The sequence below is a fragment of the Lucilia sericata genome, unplaced genomic scaffold (genome assembly GCF_015586225.1).
Source record: "Lucilia sericata isolate MDLA Ls3-8-SP2 unplaced genomic scaffold, ASM1558622v1 Contig000236F_arrow, whole genome shotgun sequence".
Classification (NCBI taxonomy): domain Eukaryota; kingdom Metazoa; phylum Arthropoda; class Insecta; order Diptera; family Calliphoridae; genus Lucilia; species Lucilia sericata.
In genome coordinates, this window is record NW_023994263.1 from 54,612 (window position 1) to 77,420 (window position 22,809).

The 22,809-nt window shown below is 28.4% G+C and overlaps 1 protein-coding gene across 7 annotated transcripts in view; it reads right to left on the bottom strand.

Moving 5' to 3' along the window:
• LOC119602519 overlaps positions 1-22,809 on the bottom strand; it is a 76,353-nt gene that overhangs the window by 43,071 nt on the left and 10,473 nt on the right. Inside the window, exon 1 of one of the 7 annotated variants that reach the window (XR_005231347.1) lies at positions 17,343-17,616. The exons of 2 other annotated variants lie outside the window; for them this stretch is intronic. The gene's annotated coding sequence lies outside the window, so the exon portion shown is untranslated. 4 more of the 7 variants (XM_037954091.1, XM_037954092.1, XM_037954088.1 and 1 more) reach the window with 4 other exon arrangements.

Genomic DNA, 22,809 nt, shown 5'->3' on the forward strand with positions numbered 1-22,809 from the left:
GTTTTGAATATATATTTTTTTTCTTTTCATTAATTTCATCCCACTGTAACTCAACTGCAACTAAGTAGATTGTCAAACTGCATTTGTCTTGCCACACCAAAAACTAAAAACCAAAGATCTCTCTATGGAAATTATTGTAAAATGAAAATCTAAAGACAGAAAATAAAATAAAAACCTGAAAATCGTCATGGCATTAAATTGTTTTTTTTTTTTGCTTCTTTAGTATAATTTAATATCATTATGGGTTATTTTCTCACTCACTACTAACTCATGCATCGTCAGTCAGTCACTTATTTTATAATGTATTCAGGCATTTAGCCTTTCAGTTTGAGTTTGTCATAGACGTAACGCGTTAAAGAAAATCGTCATTAGAAAAAGAGTACATCATAAAAAGTATTCGTATTTCCGCATGAAATTTATTTATATAGTTGTAATTTTCTAAAGCATATTTTTTTCTTTTTGCTGTTGAATATTTTATAAACCGGCATAATTTAAATAGAAAATTACAGTTTATTAAAGTTACTCAAGTTCTGTTTCTGTTCAAAATATAAAAAAAAATTACTCTAAATTAAGTGTAATAAGGACATTTATAGAAAAATGTTTTACTAAGCAAAAGGGGCTAGGAAGACAGTGAACTAAACTTTTAAGGACATGTAGGCGTTAATAGTCTTAGAAATATTTTATATAAATTGTTAATAATGACAACTAAATTTGTGTTAGTAAATAATGATTATTAAGTCTAAAGGTGTTTTATTCTATTATTATGTCCCAAGTATTATTGTTAAATAATTACGCTTTAAGCCATGTACAAACTTAATTTCTTTAATGATTACAAAGCCAATTACCTAATAATGTCAATCTGAAATATTGAAAAAAAAGACTAAATTACTTTGGACTATTTCAATTCATTTTGTCTAAAGCAAATATACTAGACCAACAACTAGCTTATTATTAAATCTAATTTCTTTAAGTGTATATAACATAATAATTACTTTAAACCAGTACCAGTTTTATTGTTATTTTTTTTTTTTTTTTTTCATTATAAAATCTTTGTAAAACTTCAGGCACTTTTCTCCATTAGAATTGACATTTTGAACAAACATTATGTTGCCAAATCATAATTTGTTTGTTTTGAGGGAATTTGAGTTTGAGCCAAAGTTTCTACAGACTGCTGTTGTTGTTAAAGATACTTTAACAAACTGCTAAAAGATACAAAATGTTTTTTCTTTTCTTTGTATTTTAGCAAAATATTTTGTAGCCTTTAACTTTTGTTGTTTGAATAACAACAATAAAAAAGTAATACTTTTAAATCCTTTTCTTTTTTTTTTTTTTGAACAATATGACAAAAAGTTGCATTTTATTATGATGAAAAAAATATAATTTTAAAATAAGTAAAATGTCGTTGAAAAACAAAATTGTAGTAAACTTTTTCTTCTTTTAATATTGAATTTCACAAAACAAGATGTTACAAGTATGAAGAAAATAACAAGAAATAATATTATAATTTTATTTAAAAAAGCAAAAAAAAATATATATAAAATTTGATTACACTGAAATAAGATGGTATTTCACTGAAATAAGAATAAAATGAAAAGTTTAGCAGACTTTGTTTGAAAAAGTACTCCAGACAGTAAAGACTTAAGAACAAAATGTAATTTAACCCTGGAGATACATATAAGAATTCCTGTAATTTTTTTACATGGCGGTAGAAGAGAATCTCATTAAAAGTCTAATGATGACTTAAGATCAAAATTCTCTCTAAATAAATCCATTAATCTTTTGTTATTTCAATATATACTTTGCTGTAGAGTGATTTGTTGTCTTGATTGCAGATTTATCCATTATCTTGACTATATATATTAATCTGTAGTCTTTAGTATAGACTGATCTATTGTATTGGCAATAGATTGATGTATATATTGTCTTAAGTATAGACTGATCTATTGTATTGGCAATAGAGTGATCAATAGTCTTGAGTATAGACTGATTAACATTCTTGACTGTGGGCTAAACTATAGACTAATTTATTGTCTAGACTAATCCATAGCCTAATCTCTTGTCTAGATTGCAGACTTATCTATTATCTTGACTATATATTGATCTGTAGTCATAAGTATAGACTATAGATTGAGCTATAGTCTTGAGTATATACTGATTTACATTCATGAATATATAATCTCTTGTATAGATTGCAGACTTATCTATTATTTTGACTATATATTGATCTGTAGTCATAAGTATAGACTATAGATTGAGCTATAGTCTTGAGTATATACTGATCTACATTCATGAATATAGGCTGATCTATAGTCTTAAGTAGGCCATAAACTAATATGTGTTCTTGACTGTATATTGTAGTCTTCTCGATTACCTTGACTATATACTGAACTGTAGTGTAGATTTCGGACTTATCTATAGATATTAATTGACTATGAACTGATCTATTTTGTTGACTATAGAGTGATTTATAATCTGACTATAGAGTGATCTATATTATAGACTGACTATAGAGTGATATATATTATAGACTGACTATAGAGTGATCTATATTATAGAGTTTTGACTACAGACAAAACTATAGCCATGATTATAGACTAAAATATGGCCTCGACTACAGACTGATCTATAGTCTTGGCTATAAATTGATCTCTTCAGTATTAAATTCATATGGGAGGTACAACGATCACAATGATAAGTTCACTATTTTTTATATGTTCATATGTATTTCAATGTTTATCGTGCAAAATTAAAGGATTCCAGCTCTAACGGTTTCCAAGATATACGCCTTTTTGTATTTAATACATATGGAAGGTACTACGTCCTTATGGTTTATCCTCCAATATATTACCAAAATGTTCACATGGTTGTCAAAGTTGTTCATGTAAAATTTGAGGATTCTAAATCTAATAGTTTCCCAGAGATACGATTTTTTGTATTTACGCCCCTATAGTTTGTCCGCCCATTTTGTCTTAAATACTCACATTATAATTCTAAAATGACTCCGAATTCTAGAATTCTAAGAGATATTTTCTCATATTTACTGATTATCTTTATATAGGTGGTAACACGCCCACCATAGCCACTCCGCCCATTTTGTACATATATGTTAACGCAAATGCATTACACCCTACACCACTCTAGTGTGTCGATGTTTGTAACACCCAAAAATATTGGTCCGACACCCACATTAAAGTGTACCAATCGGCTCAGAATCTCTTTCTGGGTCGATTTAGCTATGTCCATCCGTCCGTGTGTCCATGTAAACCTTGTGCGCTTTCTACAGATCGCAATTTTCAATATAATTTGATGAATTCTGCCACAAGCTCTTCTTTCGAACCAAGGACGAAGCCTGTTGAAAGTGGTTAAAATCGGTTCATTATTTCATATAGCCCTCATACAACCGTAAATAGGGCCTTTGAGCTTATAAATATGTTAAATGTTCTTGTATCACTTCAAAAGTCGGTAAAACTTAGTTTTATATAAGTCTTAAAAATACTGCTGATTTTCGCCTTATTTGATAATATACCCCATACAAAGTCCCCTTCAAAAAATAACTTGATGATCAAAATTCACTTATAAACACTAATATCATGATGATATTCTGCATAAATAACTAACCTAACGTAATTCCCTCTATTAAAATTTATAAGGATAGGACAATATTAACCCCTGCCCCCATATAATCCCTCATTTAGAAAATCCCTTTTTTTGTCAACAAAAATATTTCTAAAATAAGGTAAAAATGAAATTAAATTCTTTATTATTAATAATATAATCAACATTTTTAACGTGTAGGGTATCATATGGTCGGCTATGCCCGACTATAAATTCTTATTTGATTTTATATATTTATGTATATTCTCTGATTATGTATCTTTTTTTGATTATAGTCTGTAAACTTCTATGGTCTTGTCTATGAACTATAGACAATTCTATAGTCACAAATAGGGGCTTCATAAAAATTTTATTTTATTTAGTTTTAGAACTCATCTACTATTAAGAGTTTTTTATTAAATTTTGTTTACAAAATTTGACAAAAAACAAAACACTCAATAGGCCATCAATAAAATCGCAAAATATTTTCCACTTAAATTAAATGTTAAGTACAACTGACCTTCATTTAACTTTATTCTATCCAAATAATTTAATTTTAAATTTTAAACTTTATACAGTTTTTTTTACAAGCAAATGATGTCAGTTAAAAATACATTTATAATTGTATGTATGTATATTTTATAAAATCATGTACATATGTATTAATAACTTATGTAAACTTCAATGTAACATACCACATTCATATTGTGCTATTATTTATGGGCTGTTGATCGTGCAAGGTAAAATTGGATATATTAGGGGTAATAGAAGGACTTTATTTATACCCTAGAGGGAATGGAACTATCAAGGAATTGTACTAAAGACAGTTTTTCGGTTTAACGATCACCTTGAAAGTATATATTTTTGATTTATAACCATTTACGTATATGACTATACTCCCAGCACTTGTTAAACAAATAAATGCTTCAAAAGGACAATTAACAGATTGATTTATTATATAGCACCATTGTTGATTTACCACATTTTTGTTCGGTTATTAAAAATATTTTAATAATTTGCAACATAAAAACAATTAAAATTCTTTCAGTATTTTTCAACAAACATTTTTGTTATTTTTTCATATTTTATTATTGATATTTTTTTCCAATATTTTACTATTATTAAAACACAGGCGTGAACATTGCAAATTACACAAGTTTAAATGTTATGTGTGCGTCGTGTATGTTCAGCAACAAAAAATAAATGAATAGTTATTATTAAAAATTTTTATATTTTTTTTATGTTCAGTATAACAATATTTTGGTTTTGTTTTTTTCCTGTGGATTTTTTTCCTTGTCGTAAAATCAAGCCAATAAAAATTTGTTTAAAACTATGCAATATATGTATGTATGTATATAATTTAAATTTGCATCTAATAGTTTATTTTTTTTTCATAAACAATTATAAATTTAAATTAAGTATTTTTTTGTTTATTTCAAAACCAGACGTCTAGTAATGATTTAAGGTAAAAAGCTAAAAAACTTGTTTAAATATTTAATAATTTTATAAATCAATTTGTGGTTTTTAAATTGAAAGTAATTTTTTTCTAGAGAAATGGTACTGAAGTCGTCATAATTTTGAAAAAAGTACAAAATATAGAAACACATTTAAATATAAACATATTGCAGCAAAAAAACACTATAAATTTTATAATTTTTTTCTGAGAATATGATTTATGACTATTGACTTATGATTATTTAATAAAAACAATTTTTTATATATATCCGTATTTTATATTTTTAATGAAATATATCAAAATTATTGACATCCTAATGGAAATTACGAAAAAAATATTTTTTTTCTAAATTTTAAGTAAAAAAGTATAGAAGGTCATACAAAACCCAGCAAAAACTTACATTAAGAAGTAAAAAGTTTAAAATCTATACACTACTTTTTTAATACATTATTTAAACACGACGATGACATGGAGGTAAGTACTTAACACGTCCGCTTACAAATAAGTAAATAAAGAAGCGATTAGAAAGAGTATGAACCTAGTAGTCATTGAAAAGTAAGTTGTATTGTAAGTACAAATCGTTACCAAGTTGTTGCTATTAATATCCCATGCATTTGTAAGTCTGTTTAAAACTGCTTGCTCTTACAAATATTTTCTTTAAGTTTAAATAAATATTTACTTATAACAATAAATAATGCCTCATTATATACATAAGTTAGTTAATAACTCAAATAAAGTTATTCTCTTTCTGACATCCCTTATTCTTAAAATCCTTTGGGTAATATTTAAACAAGTAAAAAACTAAAATTATGTAGCCTTTTCTCTTCTTTTAATTATAAATTTAATAATTTTCATTTAAATACTTAACCTAGTCATATATTCCTAAATTATTCTCCGCAGAAAAGAAACCCTTAATAAACAAAAGTGTAAATTCTTTTTGCTACAAAAGAAAATAAACCCTCTGGCAATTTACTGTTTGTAAAATTTTCCTTGAAACTCTATACTGTTTAAACGAAATTATAATATATATATATATTTCATTTTTAGTAAAAAACATACTTACATAATTTGCATGCAAATGAAGAGAAGATGTAAAATATTTTATAAAACATTTTAAAACAATAGTTTTTGTTTGGGAGTTTTTCCTAACATTACATGTGTTGTTTAAATTAAGGAGCTACTATTTTAATTTCAAATATATTGTTAACTAAAAAGGTTTCGCTACTTTATTTTTACTTTATAAGCAACGCCCTAATGTATGCTTTAGCATTCTTACACGAATGAAAACTAACATACTATGATTACTTACAAATTCTAAACACGTTTTAACAATTTGTTTTAAAAAGGGATTTTTAACAAAGTAAATCTGACCCTTGTAAGAGAGAAAAACATCTTGAGAAAGTTGAAAAATGAAAAGAAAAACCTTAAACTTAAACATTTATAGTTAAACCACATAATCTTTTAAACGTACACGTTCATATAAAGAAATTTAAATTTCTGTAAATTTGTTTAAGGTTTAAATTTTCCCACTATTTATTTGTATACTTGAGAGAGAAATAAAAAAAAAACTTACTGACATTTTGATATACTACATACGCTCAAAATTATTTCATTATGTAATGAAATTTAGTAAATCCTGCAGACCTAAAGTGAGTTTGAAAGAGAAAAGCATGAATTTTATATTGGCCACATAGACTCTGAAGTTTAATGGTTCTAATCTCAATAATCAAATTTCTACAAAACTCTTACGCCGTTTTAAAATGGTTTCTGTAGGATCTGGGATGATATCTAATTCAGTTCTAGTTCAATTTTAGTTCAGTTCTAGTTTATTACTAGTCCATTTCTAGTTCAGCTGAAGCTCAGTTCTAGTTCAGTTCTATTTCAGTTCTAGTTCAGTTCTAGTTCAGTTCTAGTTCAGTTCTAGTTCAGTTCTAGTTTAGTTCTAGTTCAGTTCTAGTTCAGTTCTAGTTCAGATCTAGTTCAGTTCTAGTTCAGTTCTAGTTCAGTTCTAGTTCAGTTCTAGTTCAGTTCTAGATCAGTTCTAGTTCTGTTCTAGTTCAGTTCTAGTTCAGTTCTAGTTCAGTTCTAGTTCAGTTCTAGTTCAGTTCTAGTTCTAGTTCAGTTCTAGTTCAGTTCTAGTTCAGTTCTAGTTCAGTTCTAGTTCAGTTCTAGTTCAGTTCTAGTTCAATTTTAGTACAGTTCTAGTTCATTTCCAGTCCATTTCTAGTTCATTTCTAGTTCAGTTCTAGTTCAGCTGAAGCTCAGTTCTAGTTCAGTTCTAGTTCAGTTTTAGTTCAGTTCCAGTTCAGTTCTAGTTCAGTTCTAGTTCAGTTCTAGTTCAGTTCTAGTTCAGTTCTAGTTTAGTTCTAGTTCAGTTCTAGTTCAGTTCTAGTTCAGTTCTAGTTCAGTTCTAGTTCAGTTCTAGTTCAGTTCTAGTTCAGTTCTAGTTCAGTTCTAGTTCAGTTCTAGTTCAGTTCTAGTTCAGTTCTAGTTCAGTTCTAGTTCAGTTCTAGTTCAGTTCTAGTTCAGTTCTAGTTCAGTTCTAGTTCAGTTCTAGTTCGGTTCTAGTTCAGTTCTAGTTCAGTTCTAGTAGTTCTAGTTCAGTTCTAGTTCAGTTCTAGTTCAGTTCTAGTTCAGTTCTAGTTCAGTTCTAGTTCAGTTCTAGTTCAGTTCAGTCAGTTCTAGTTCAGTTCTAGTTCAGTTCTAGTTCAGTTCTAGTTCAGTTCTAGTTCAGTTCTAGTTCAGTTCTAGTTCAGTTCTAGTTCAGTTCTAGTTCAGTTCTAGTTCAGTCTAGTTCAGTTCTAGTTCAGCTTCTAGTTCAGTTCTAGTTCACTTCTAGTTCAGTTCTAGTTCACTTCTAGTTCAGTTCTAGTTCAGTTCTAGTTCAGTTCTAGTTCAGTTCTAGTTCAGTTCTAGTTCAGTTCTAGTTCAGTTCTAGTTCAGTTCTAGTTCAGTTCTAGTTCAGTTCTAGTTCAGTTCTAGTTCAGTTCTAGTTCAGTTCTAGTTCAGTTCTAGTTCAGTTCTAGTTCAGTTCTAGTTCAGTTCTAGTTCAGTTCTAGTTCAGTTCTAGTTCAGTTCTAGTTCAGTTCTAGTTCAGTTCTAGTTCAGTTCTAGTTCAGTTCTAGTTCAGTTCTAGTTCAGTTCTAGTTCAGTTCTAGTTCAGTTCTCAGTTCTAGTTCAGTTCTAGTTCAGTTCTAGTTCAGTTCTAGTTCAGTTCTAGTTCAGTTCTAGTTCAGTTCTAGTTCAGTTCTAGTTCAGTTCTAGTTCAGTTCTAGTTCAGTTCTAGTTCAGTTCTAGTTCAGTTCTAGTTCAGTTCTAGTTCAGTTCTAGTTCAGTTCTAGTTCAGTTCTAGTTCAGTTCTAGTTCAGTTCTAGTTCTAGTTCAGTTCTAGTTCAGTTCAAGTTCAGTTCTAGTTCAGTTCTAGTTCAGTTCTAGTTCAGTTCTAGTTCAGTTCTAGTTCAGTTCTAGTTCAGTTCTAGTTCAGTTCTAGTTCAGTTCTAGTTCAGTTCTAGTTCAGTTCTAGTTCAGTTCTAGTTCAGTTCTAGTTCAGTTCTAGTTCAGTTCTAGTTCAGTTCTAGTTCAGTTCTAGTTCAGTTCTAGTTCAGTTCTAGTTCCGTTCTAGTTTAGTTCTATTTCATTTCTATTTCAGTTTTAGTTGAGATCATAAAAGAGTCTAACAATCATCATTAACACCTGTAGGGTATCTTAAGAAATGTCTGGAAATTTTTCGAAAACAACTTTTTAAATTTCTTATTAAACCAAATCATGTGTCACATTTATAATAAATTCATAAACATTTGTTGCAAAAAAAAAAAAGAAAAATACAAATTTATTATTCAAAACAATTTACAGGAAAATATACTAATGAGAGTATTCATGTTATAAACATTAAATACAAAAAAAAAAAAACTTTTATATAAAATTGATTGCAAAATAGAAACACACACACTTAGCTCCCATCACATGTTTATATTGTTTTTTGTTTCCTTTTTAAATAATTTATTAAAATATTTTTATAATTTTTTTTCATTATTATTTCCAGGTAGGAAAGAAAGCAAAAAATTTAAATTATATAAAAAATTATTTAGCCACGTAGAGGAGGGTTACATTGCTGTTATGTCACGTAGGGCATTTAATCTTTATATTTTAATAAAATTATTTTATAGTTTTTCATTTATTTTATAAATTTAATAATTTTGCATGTTTAACGTTTTACTTACATATATAAAAAAGTTAAATTTTGTTTATTAAAATGCATGTGAAAATACAAAAAAAACTTCAATGCAAATTGTTTTTATAAACAAAATCAGTTAAATTTTTGTTTAAATCATTTCGTGATGATGATTTTTTTTTGTTGTGTTTGCATCATTTTGAGTGAAGATGTATTTGAGGTTGTTGTGTGTGTTTCTGCGATGTTGTTTGATGATAATAACAACAACTACATAAAATAATAATTAAAATAATTTAAACTCATTGCAATAGTGAATATGAATTTTTATACGATTATTATCCGTATCCGGCTTTGAAACAATTATAGAAACGAAGTTTTCTGTTTCTGGGTAGACAAAAAAAAGCAAAAAACTACTACGTTGCTCCCGATGATGATGATGATGCGGCTATTGCTTGTATAGAAACAGCAGTAGCAGTTGATGAAGAACAGCCGCGTTTGTGGCATTTTAGCACTTGATTTCAGGCAGTCAAATGATGCTGGTTACATACATTCATATACATACATACATACATATGTACATGTATGAGAACATATTTGGTTTTATGGCATTTTATAATAAATTCATTGGTTTTAAACATGTCTACTACGTTGGAATATAGTTCAGTGATGGGCAATACGAAAACATACATACCAGTGGGGTGAATTATTTAATTAAGTTGTTTTAAATATTATATTGTTGAAAATCTCATATAATTCTTAGAGATTTCGTGTGCCATTTTAAAAGTTGACCATGACTGATATGAATATACATACTATACATATGTACGTACATATGTAAATATATAATTAGTTTTTTTTATTATTTTTGCGAATAATATGCTATTTTTGCACTAGACATAATAAAAATGAAGGTTAATTTCGATTTTATTGTTTTTTCTATGGCCACGAAAGCTATAATTAAAAAAACAAAATTAAAGGGAATTTGCTTACTGAGCAACTAAAATTGATTAATAACTAATGATTAATAACTTATTAACAAAATTAAAAAGTTTTTAATTAAATATATTTGGTTTTTCCTCCACAATACTATACACAGAGGGAAAAAGAGATATACACGCCTGGTACTAAATTGACATCAAAGATTTTATAATTTTTCAATACCAATCCGTTGTCAAGGTATATACATACGTACGACAACACTATGTAATGTTGACAACGCAACGTTGCCAACATTGCAACAATTCGTTGTTGAAATCAAAATTTTTTACACATACGTTTTCTAAATGTTAACAAACGTGATAAGCTCACTATTGAGAACGGATTGTTTGTCAGTAGTGAGCTTACCACGTTTGTTAACAATTAGACAACGGATGTGTATAAAATTTAGATTTCGATAACGAATTGCTGTTGCAATGTTATCAACATTAGAACGGATGTTATTGAAAAATTATAAACAGTTTGGTGTCAATTTGGTACCAGGCGTGTATATTTCTTTTTCCCTCTGTGTTATTAAATAATACAAAATAATTCTTATATAAATATTATCAAATCTAATACAGCTTAGTACTGACAATTTTCTTCTATTCATATTCGACACAATGAAAACTTTTGTTATCGCAAAATAGACAAGAAAAAAACTTAACGCTCTTTTCTTTTCAAACATAATTTTAGTACTTAAAAGAACACACAAAAAGCATAATAAATTAAATAAATTGAACATCAAGTGTCATTTAAAAAATTAGAATAGAAAATCTCTCGAGACAATACTCCTCTGGTACTAGAAAAGACAATTTAATAATAAAACTTTTTTTATCGCAAAATATGCATAAAAAGTACTCACACACATACAGAATAATGGATAATTGTAACTAAACAAAAGAAAAATCAAGTTTTACATTCATTGTCTTCAATATTTCGAAATTTAAAAGACTTTAATTAACTCAAGACAAGTAACATTGTTACCAGAACTAAATGATCTATTGTAACGAAAAGTTAAAATTAAACAATAGAGAATTGTTAAGTGTGCGGTACGAGTGGAAACTAAAGAAAATTTATAACAAGAAAACTGGCACCCACTTATAAACTAGAACTGGAAAAGAAAAAAAACCTAATGACCAACAACATCATTATCATCATCATCAGCAACAACAGCAAGACCACAGCCAATATCATCAGCATCAACATGTTAGTTGACGTCAACATCAGAATCATTCTCGTCATTTTGTTGTAGATGTTTAGAATATTGAGCAGATGAACAACAACAACATGTTAAAAACAGTAGCAACAGTGGCAGCACCAAGAGGAAATGACAAATAAACCAGTGTTTTCTCATTTCTTCTTATACTTTCTTAGTTGTTTTATGTTCGTTATGGAAAAAGAGGGCTTTCATGATAAATATGGAATGTCTGTATGTATTAGTGTTAGTATCATAACATCTGTGTGTTTTGGAAGCTAAAGAAAATCCCAACATTTCAAAACAAACAACAACCAACACTCACTCTTCCAAACGCACTTGGTTACTTTATACTCAACTCGTGCATAATGAGGAAAAACCTCATAGGAACCAATACTTGTTTAAAAGAAACCAAAAACTAACGAGTATGTATTAGACACACACTCACACATACATACTAACTAAATACCAGAAACACAAAAAGCCATTACAACCATACGGTTTTGAAAGGAAGACACAAAAAAGAAAATACAATATGTATTCCAGACTAATAGATGGTGGCAAGCAAAAGTTTACTTCTATGAATAGATGAATGTTTGGTTAGTTGGGCCTGTGTGGAGAAAGAGAGAAAATCATAGTAAAACGTTTCAGATGTAGCTGCCGATGAAGACGACAACGAAATCTTCAACGTTAATATGGTGAAGCAAATAAAAATTGGAAAAACATGTTTGGTCCTGGGGTGAAATCATGAAAATGTCTAATATTTTGTTAAATTTAAAATGACACTTTACAAGCGAAATTTTTTGCTGTCTTATGACACTCTTATGGGGAAAGAAGTCATAGATTATTTATTTAAATTATTTTTTGAAGAGCAACACTTAAAATGTCAATTTTTATATGAATTTTAGATACATATGTATATGAAATGTCTAAAATGATTATGTGAAACATTTTATAGTAAAATACCTTGATTAATTTTAAATTCCATAAAAAGTAAACTTAAACCATATTTAAATGTCTGTAAATTTATTGAAGAACAGTTTTTTGGGGTCTATTTGAAGGTCTTCGATCCGTGAAATCCATATTCTTGTTTGTCTGCTTTATATGCAATCATTGGAGAGCGAACTATAAAAAACTGTTCCAGTTTAATCCTTTATTTCAGGTGTTCACAATAGATCCAGAAAAGAAGAAGGATTTTCTAACAACATAGATTTTAAACTTCCTTCAAATACATTGTCCAAAAAATTTCAATTTAATTATCAAATCACATCCTTTCTCTTAATAAACTTTATAGCTTTGTATGCCAGAAAGGACACAAAAAGAAAATTTGCATAAAATTTGATCATACTTTGTCTGGTTACCTAGAAACAAAGGATTATTGCAACAAGAACATAAAAGAGACAAGGAAAAAACACACATACATACATGCATATCGACTGTTGCAAGTGTCAAATTGCAATGTAATAGAAAATTGACAGCAGCAGCAACAAAACCATCAAACAATGTAAACATGTAAATAGATACCCAACAGTTTCAGTAGTGAGTGGATCCATTTAGGATATTGCCCAGTAGTTTAGGGGAAAGGTCTCTCCTTAGCCAAAAGATTGCCTATGTGACTAGTGCTTGTCCACATTACAAAGAGACAGTCACATAAGCCATTCGCTTAAGTTTTTTTAACTGTCTACTTTTTACATTACATGGGGACAATAAAGATTTGACTGTTTACACTAGATACCCAAAAGTTTCAGCAATCAATGGATCCTTTTTAGTGATTGTGGGGAAAATTCCTATCTTTAGCTAAAAGACTACCTAGGTGACTAGTACTTGTCCTATTTACAAATAGACAGTCACATAACTAGTCAAAAGTAGCCAATACGTGGCAATGAAGCTTTTCGCTTAAGTTTCTACTCTTTACATTACTTGGGGACAATAAATATATGACTGTTTCCGCTAGATACGCAATAGTTTCATGAGACAATGGATCGATTTTAGTTACTGCCCAGCAGTTCCGAGAAAAGGTCCAATACTTAGCCAAATGACTACCAAGGTGACTAGTGCTTGTACTAATTACAAAGAGACAATCAGATAACTAGTCAACATTAGTCAATACGTGGCTTTTCGCTTAAATTTTTTTAACTGTCTACTTCTTACATTACATGGGGACATTGAAGATTTGACTGTTTCCACTAGATACCCAACAGTTTCAGCAGTCAAATGGATACATTTTGAATACTGTCCAGTAGTTCGAGGGAAAAGTCCTGTCCTTAGCCAAATGACTACCTAGGTGACTTGTGCTTGTCCAAATTACAAAGAGACAGTCAGTTTTTTTAACTGTTTACTTTCTACATTACTTAGGGCGATTGTTTCCGGTTTCGCTTACAAAAGGCATACTAAAGTGATGGATGTACTCGCCCTTGTTCGTGAAGAAAAGCGAATTAGATCATACGTTAGTGGAAACTAAAGTATTTTTCGTCTTTATTGACTCTTCAATGGATGAAGCACACGATAAAATAGCTAGTCAACTGAGTAGTCCATCTGTCCATCCGAAACTGCTGCGAATTGACTACTTCCTAAGTACCAGATAATCATATTTTTCTGATCTATAGAAGAGTCGATTGTTCATTTGTAGTAATAATGACTAAAGGCCCAACTATAATGTGCATAAGCTTGCTTAAGGTAATGTAAAAATCGAACGAAAAGTCTCTCAAATGATTAAGAAAATCCGAGGAAACTTTTAGGTGGCTATAATGTACTTACGTGTATTCAAAACAATTTAGCTCCATTTACACATTTATGTGACACACGTAATAAAAAAATACATATTTCAAAATATTTTATTGAAATAAATTAATTTACTTGTAGCTTTCCATTTTTTTTCTTTATTTTCTTTGTGTATAATAAACAAACAATTGATTCCGTACGTAATGTGCTGTCAGTATCGCTCCTTGCTTAAGCAAATAAAATTTGACGAAACTTGACGAAACTCTCTTAAGTACATTATAGTTTGTCACATACATTTTATATGTATTCGCACAGTCGCTTAAGCTGACATCAGTTTGTTTAAGCATATTATAGTTAGGCCTTAAGACAGGGATATGTATTAATATTCATAAATGTTAGTTAAAACACTTTAATCCTTAAGAACTGCTGGTTAACGACATGTAGACATAAAGGAAGTGAGTAAGAGTTAGAGTATAAACTATAGTGACAAGAAAATCCTTCAATATTTTGAATATATTGTAAAACATACGGTAGGCAACTACATCAACATTTTATTATACAGTTACAGTCCATACACATTTGTAAAACTTTGATACAATTACAACAACAACATCAACTATCTACAATAAACGAGGGCAATAAAATGCCAACAATAACAACAAACACATTTTACATATAGAGATTAAACTAAGACTATTACAAAACTATAGAAGAGGTCCTTTATATTTGTATAAGTTTGTATATGAGCTGTATATTTAAAATCGTTTTCCAGATGATGATGATGGAAGTAGTTTTGTATGTGTGTGAGTGTGTTTAGAACACCAGGACGAATTACTCGTATTGTAATGTATTAAACGTAAGGTTTTCAAGGATCGTTAACAACAATACCATATTACTATGGCAGCTAAATTGACAATTTATTTAGAAACTAAACACGCTACATTAGGTGATTGATTTTAAAGAAATAGAGTGTTTTAAGTCATTAAACTCTTACTGAGGAGAGTACTAAGACAGAAATAAATTCGAAATGCGCATCTTATAAGATAACGAATTTGTTTGTTAAATTAAGCTTACAAATTATGTCATTAATTGCAAATTCTCTGTGTCGTAATATAAAATGTACTTTTTTATTTAAGGTGATTAGATATTGAAAGCAACTCTAAAACTGTTATTAAATATACTTGTGTAGGGTATTTCCAATATGTTTTGCATTTTATATTGTCTGCAATGTAATATTAGGGAGTTTATTTTATAATGTTTTATTGGTTTCGGAGTTTTATTAAGTTGGGTTAGTTTTAAAAGAGAATGTATACTATATTAAATCCAAAAAAATACACCTATGCCTCTGTCGGATCTGCTGTGCCCTTCTTTTCATGGAAAATGTTTTTTTTTTTTTTGGCAACAACAAAAACCTTATATAGTATTCAATGAATGTATTATTATCCGATGTTCAGAAACTCAATTTCCTGGACTTAATTCCTAAGAATTCCAATCGGTGTTCGTGAGGGATGTTATATTCGGAATAATATCTCTCCCAAGATATTTGTATCTAATTAGGACGAAGAAAGTGCTCTAGCTTTCCACTGTCCTCTCTACATGCACTACATATGTATCATCATATTAACCTCAGACTTTTGAGGAGGCTTCTCGTTCTGCTCTCGTTAGAGTCACCCCATAGGATCTTTGTGGTGACATCGCTCCATTATTCCAAAAGGTCTTATGGGATTCTCTCACCCATACCTGTTTGGAATTCAGCCCTCGTTGCTCCGAATGGTTTTGCATTCATCAAGTTAACTACCTCGAGTTCCCTTCCCTTTAAAGCTATTACATTCGCTCTTTCGTTGCCGACTACTCCCGAGTGATATAAACCTTAACTCTAGGAGTGTATTCGATTAGATCTTACTTACAATCCAATAGGGCTATCACCTGATATTGCCCCAATTGTCTTCTGACTGTCGGTAAATATGTTAATCCCTCTTGGAGCCATATTTATTAGTGGCGTGTCAAAATGTCCAGTGTCATAATGGGTGGCGTGTCATAATGTCCAGTGTCATAATGTCTATAGACCTTATGACACACCTTAAAGTGACATTTAGTGTGTCATAAGGTCTATGGACATTATGGCACACCACCGTCATAATGTCCATAGTTTTTATGATACACCATAAAGCGACATAATGTCCGTCTTTTTTTAAATGTCATAATGTCCATGGAAATTATTATTGTCCTTTATAGCCGGCCTTCGGCGGACGCAGGGGCTTTAAACTCTGGGGTATTTCGAATACCGGCTTCGCTAATTTAAGCCTTTTTTTGATATATGTCACATTGTTTTTGGATATTATGACAATGTTGAAATTGTCATAACATCCATGGACATTATGACTCAATTTAGTGTGTCATAAGGTCTATGGACATTATGTCACTGGACATTACGACACGTCACCATAATTATCCTAATCCAATTTATGCATTTCGTTATTGTTCGGACTTCCGCCTGGTTGTGATTAGGTAAACGGTAGTATATTTCTCTTTCTGTGTCTTCAATATAGAACTCCAGCCCAGTTCATACAAGAAAATTTTGTACTAGTCTCTTCTCAAGAGAGAACTACAAAAAAAAATCCACCTTATTGTATCACAGATTATTCCATCTCTAATTTTTTTTCTCGTTTTAGACAATTTTTTGTTTGTTTCCTTTTTTTTGAGTGTGTGCCAAAGCTGATAATGAATAAACGTTTTACGCATTCGAAATGACAACGTACTACAATGGCATGTAGCTATCTACAATAACACATTTCTAGTGTTGCCATTGATAATGTTTTTGTTGCACTTTTACAACACTTTACTAGCATGACACAACAACAAAGACAACAATAACGTAAAAATTGTAACAAAATGTAGGTTGGATTTATTTACAAAAAAAAAAAAAAAAAAAACAACAAAAAAGCTTTTATTTCATGAATAACATTTAGAATTCATGTTGCAATCAGCAACACTGCAAGCATTTTACAGCTTAAAGCTCTATTACTATATGTGCAAAATGTTGCACTGCTGTGCAAAAAATTTCAACATGACAAATACATACATATATTGGTAAGAGTGTGGAAAAATTTTGTAAAACGTAGAAAAACAATTTATAGAAAAAAAAACGTAATAATAAAAAAGTGCAAACAAAAAATACACAAAAATACCGGTATTTATTAACTAGTTATAACTAGTTTTTCACTTACCTTTGAATGTATTTAGATACTAAATGCAGCAAGCAGCAAGTGTGGATGGTTGGCTGGTTGAAGGCATGAATTGAGTGTGTGAGAAGTACGTAGTAGAATTCGGTACAAATGGTGAAATTGAGAAATTCAGTCAGATGAACTTGAATTCATTTAGTAAAAAGTGCAAAAACAAACGCATAAACTCCAAAAAACATACACACACACACAAAAATGTAGCCAAAAGTTTTTCAATATTTTTTTACAATTTTTTTCACTTTTCTGTAATTTCATTAAATTTGCAGCAGTACGTTTTACCTTGGAGTTCAAGTTGTGTAAAAGTAATTTATTATTTTTTTTTTGTTTCTTGTAAAAGGTTTTTAATAAAACTGCACGTAATTTAAGTTAAAATATGATTTGTTTTCGTTTTTCTTAACTTTGAAAATGTTTTAGTTTTTAAAAGTAATGAACTTCTTAATTTCTTAAATATTTTAAATAGTTTAGGTTTTTTTCTTTAAATTTTATACACATAAATTAACTTCATCACACAAAATTATAGTTTTCTTATTGTTATTTTTTTATAATTTACTAATTTATTTCATTATCTTATTCCTCATTTATTTTGTTTTATTTGTTATTTTGTAGAGTTAAGTTCCTAAAGTTTTAATCTTAATTTGAGCTAAAACTTTTGCCAAAATGTTTCTAAGACACAGTTTGCTAAACAAGTTTTTCGTCGTTTATTTTAAATGTTATGTTAGTTTAGATATTTTTTTTGCCAACTATTAGATACTTTGGCATTCATAAGATACTATTGCTTGTGGTATAAATTTTGTAAATTTGAATATGTATTTGCTAAAGAAAATTATTTACGCTAATTTCAGTCTTTTACACACACACACACACATACTTTAAAATAGAAACAAAAACAACAACAACATAATTAATAGAAATATTTAAAACTTTTTTTTTGGAACTTTTATATTAAAATATATTTTATAAATGTTTGCTTGTTTTATTTGAAACTTATTTTAGTAGCTTATAGTTATTTTTTTATTAAAAGTTTTTTATATAATTTTTTTAAAATTATTTTTTGCAACCAAAAAACTAGTTATATAAAGTTATTTGCAAACTAAAGGAAATTTTAATAAAAAACAAACTTAAAAGTAAAAATTGTTCATTTCATGTTACTCTCTGCAATAGAAATTTTCTATAGGAAACTAGCTTTCTGTAGATAATTTGTCGTTTTCAATAGAAATTTTCTATAGATAACTAGTCCACTTTTCTAGAAAATTTCTCTATATAGATAACTCTCTCTTTATAACAGATTTTTATAGAGACATTTAGTCTCTTTGTAAGAGTTATTTCATATAGAAAACTAGTCTCATTGTAAGAGAGATTTTGTATAGAAAAGAGAGAGATTTATTATAGAAAACTAGTCTCTTGACAAGATAAATTTTCTATAGAAAACTAGTCTCTTGACAAGATAAATTTTCTATAGAAAACTAGTCTCTTGACAAGATAAATTTTCTATAGAAAACTAGTCTCTTGACAAGATAAATTTTCTATAGAAAACTAGTCTCTTGACAAGAGAAATTTTCTATAGAAAACTAGTCTCTTGACAAGAGAAATTTTCTATAGAAAACTAGTCTCTTGACAAGAGAAATTTTCTATAGAAAACTAGTCTCTTGACAAGAGAAATTTTCTATAGAAAACTAGTCTCTTGACAAGAGAAATTTTCTATAGAAAACTAGTCTCTTGACAAGAGAAATTTTCTATAGAAAACTAGTCTCTTGACAAGAGAAATTTTCTATAGAAAACTAGTCTCTTGACAAGAGAAATTTTCTATAGAAAACTAGTCTCTTGACAAGAGAAATTTTCTATAGAAAACTAGTCTCTTGACAAGAGAAATTTTCTATAGAAAACTAGTCTCTTGACAAGAGAAATTTTCTATAGAAAACTAGTCTCTTGACAAGAGAAATTTTCTATAGAAAACTAGTCTCTTGACAAGAGAAATTTAGTCTCTTGACAAGAGAAATTTTCTATAGAAAACTAGTCTCTTGACAAGAGAAATTTAGTCTCTTGACAAGAGAAATTTTCTATAGAAAACTAGTCTCTTGACACGAGAAATTTTCTATAGAAAACTAGTCTCTTGACACGAGAAATTTTCTATAGAAAACTAGTCTCTTGACACGAGAAATTTTCTATAGAAAACTAGTCTCTTGACAAGAGAAATTTTCTATAGAAAACTAGTCTCTTGACAGAGGAAATTTTCTGTAAAAACGTAGACTCCTTACAAAAGAAGTTTCCTATAGGAAACTAGCCTATTTATAAAGGAAATTTTCTATAGAAAACTAGTCTCTTTACAAAAGAATTTTCTATAGAAAACTAGTCTGTTGACAAGAGAAATTATAGGAGAAATTTTCTATAGAAAAGGAGTCCCTTTATCTATTGAAAACTTTCTCAGTTTACAAGAGAAATTTTTTATAAAAAACTAGTTTGCAAGATAATGTTCTGTAGAAAAATGGTCATTTTAAAATTCGGAATTAAATCTTTGTTGTAAATTAATTTATAAATTTATTCAATAATCAAAAGGTTCATTGTTTTTGCATTTAATTAGAAATGTTTAAAACATTTTTGTATTGCGCAGTTGTAGATACAGCTTTGTTAAAATCTCTCTATACATTGTTTTATAAAACAATATTAAAAGATTATTTATAGCATCTTTAATTTTAATTAATTGAAAACAAAAGTTTTATTTTGTTAAAACAAAAATCGAAAATATTTAATAATTTTTTTTTCTGGTATTTTAAAAATCAAAATTATTTCTCACGTGATGATTTTTTCAATTTAATGGTGTACGATTTGAAAAAAAATTGTTCAAGCGTAAATTTAATTTGTAATTTTTTTGGTTTTAGTTTTATTGTTTAATTATTTTCAAAACTAAAAATAGCTGTTTACAAAATGAGTCATAATTTTGAACATTATATGATGGTTGAATTATTTAACTTTATTATTAGAAATGGTCAAATGAAAATCAAAAAAGTAGAAAATTTTATGATTTCAAAAAAAAAAAAAAAAAAAAAAAATATAAAAATAAAAAATCTTCTGAAATAATTGTTAAAATAGAAGATCATTTTTAAAAAAATAATCTTGAGTAACCAGACATTTGTTATTCTTCTAAAGTACTTATATTTTGGGGATTATCCATTTTATCAGTTGAACATGTTTCCAAATAAAAAAACATCCATAAAGTTTGCAAAATATATAAAAAAACTGACAGATTAATTACTTAGACCAGCCATTGAACTGTTTTATGATGTCAATATAATAATTTGTAATAATTTTTTAATAAACTTTTTAATTTTTTTAAAAACTTTAAAATATATAAAATAAATTCCTTGTTAAAGTCGTTACAAATAACAGCAGCATTTGGGTAATAAAAAATGTTGGCCATTAGCCAACTAAAAACCACGTTTACTTTTTTAGTCAAATATCTGACAGCCACTTTAGTATATTTTTTTGTTGTTAATTTCTTTCTTTTATTCTTCCTTTCCTTCTCAATATTTGCATACATTCACTGGGACGGAAAGCACTTATGGAATTTTTCCATAAAATATTTAAACATACATATTTAAATTTCTTGTTATTCCATTATTTGAAATACATTTTAATATATTTTATTAAAAATTTTTTCCACTGATTTATTCTTACATTTTCCTTATGAAAAAAATTCACACCTTTATACAGTATATTTTACTCTTATTTCACTGTTCAGAAATTCTATAAAATTCTAGCGTTTTTTTTTATTTTAAAATCTTTTTAGGTAGTTCATTTATACCGAATAACGTTAAAACCGCTTTAAAGTTTGAAACGTTTGCATGTTTCAACCACGTCTTTACACCAACTGAATTTAAGCCATTAAAACAAACGTTGGCTGGCTGACTGACTGGCTTAAGCTGTGGGGTTTCGGCTCACTAGAGTTCAGAAATACATATGTATAAAGACAGAGAGAGAGAGCAAAGCAACTTGACTGTATTTGATTTTTTATTCTCTATGATCATTTAAATAATGTTGATAATGATGATGATGATGACTACACGCAGAGAAAAAACATGGTTCAAAATGGTTACTGCAACTATCCCATGCTTACTGTAACAATATATTGTTTTCAAAAACATATACTTGTTATTTTAATTAGATTTTAACAATATTTTAGTTACTGTAAACATTTTCATGTTCCAGGCAATTATAAATTTGAGTATAATTCACTGAATCATAATTATTTTTACAACAACTAAATACTGATAACAAGGAAAACATATTCTGTTATTAACAACCATTTAAACTTGCAAATAACCATAATATGTTATTTTATATAGCCATTGTATGTTATGTTGTTATAAATAACCATTATATGTTATGTTGTTATATGTCTGCTGATACATCAACAAATTAATACAACAACAAAACTACTTTTGCTCACACAGATTACTTTTTCGTGTGTGTTTTTTACGCGACAATAAAATGAGTTGAAATAATTCTCATTTGGTTTATAGCAATAAATGTATAAGTATTTCAGTTTGCTTAGAATAATGTAGTTATGTTTTTGTGAATCAAATTGAAATTTGCGAAGTGTGTTAAGTATTGTAAGTATGTTATCTTTATTTATATATATATATTTTTTTCCTTTTTTTTAGAAACTGTAATTTTACTGATTCAGTAAAATTTATTTTGTTTTCGATACATATCTTTAAACGAAATTTTGAACACATTGGATCATAATATGATCATGTATAACAATATTATTATGATAAATAGAAAAATATTATGATGAAATATTTTAACGGTATTTAATCATAATATGATATTTTAAATTTTTTACAATAACGATATTATGTTAAGACTACAATCATAATTTTAACCATAATATGTTGCTCTTAGAACATGGTTACCACAACCATGTTTTTTCTCTGCGTGTACATCATTTACTAAACAATGGTAAACATAATAATGAGTAACAGCCACTTGTTAATGAACATTAACAATCATACTAACTCACTAATACCTACAAATAAATGCTAATAAAGATCAGGTTGAAAGAATAACCAAAAAAGATACACACACATACAAACATTAACTTGTTGTAATCTAAAAATCAAAAGAGCATTAAAATGGGAGAGTGCTTGCTCCTCTCATTTCTCAATACTCCTTTAAGCCGGTATTTTATAGTTATTTGTAATCGTTTTAATAGTTTTTTTGTTGTTGTTGTTACATGTTTTCCTCTTCAGCCTTTTACTTTGTAAATATTTACGTGTGTTTCTTGTTGATGATTGGACTCATACCTAGAGAAGATGTCTTAACATTTTACAATTTAATTGCTATTGCTCGCATTGCGGAGGTGCGGTAAGTCGTGAGTTCATACAACAATAATACTGCCACCAACAACAACAACGTTAAAAACAAATCGGGTCGCTATAAGTTGTTGGCTTTT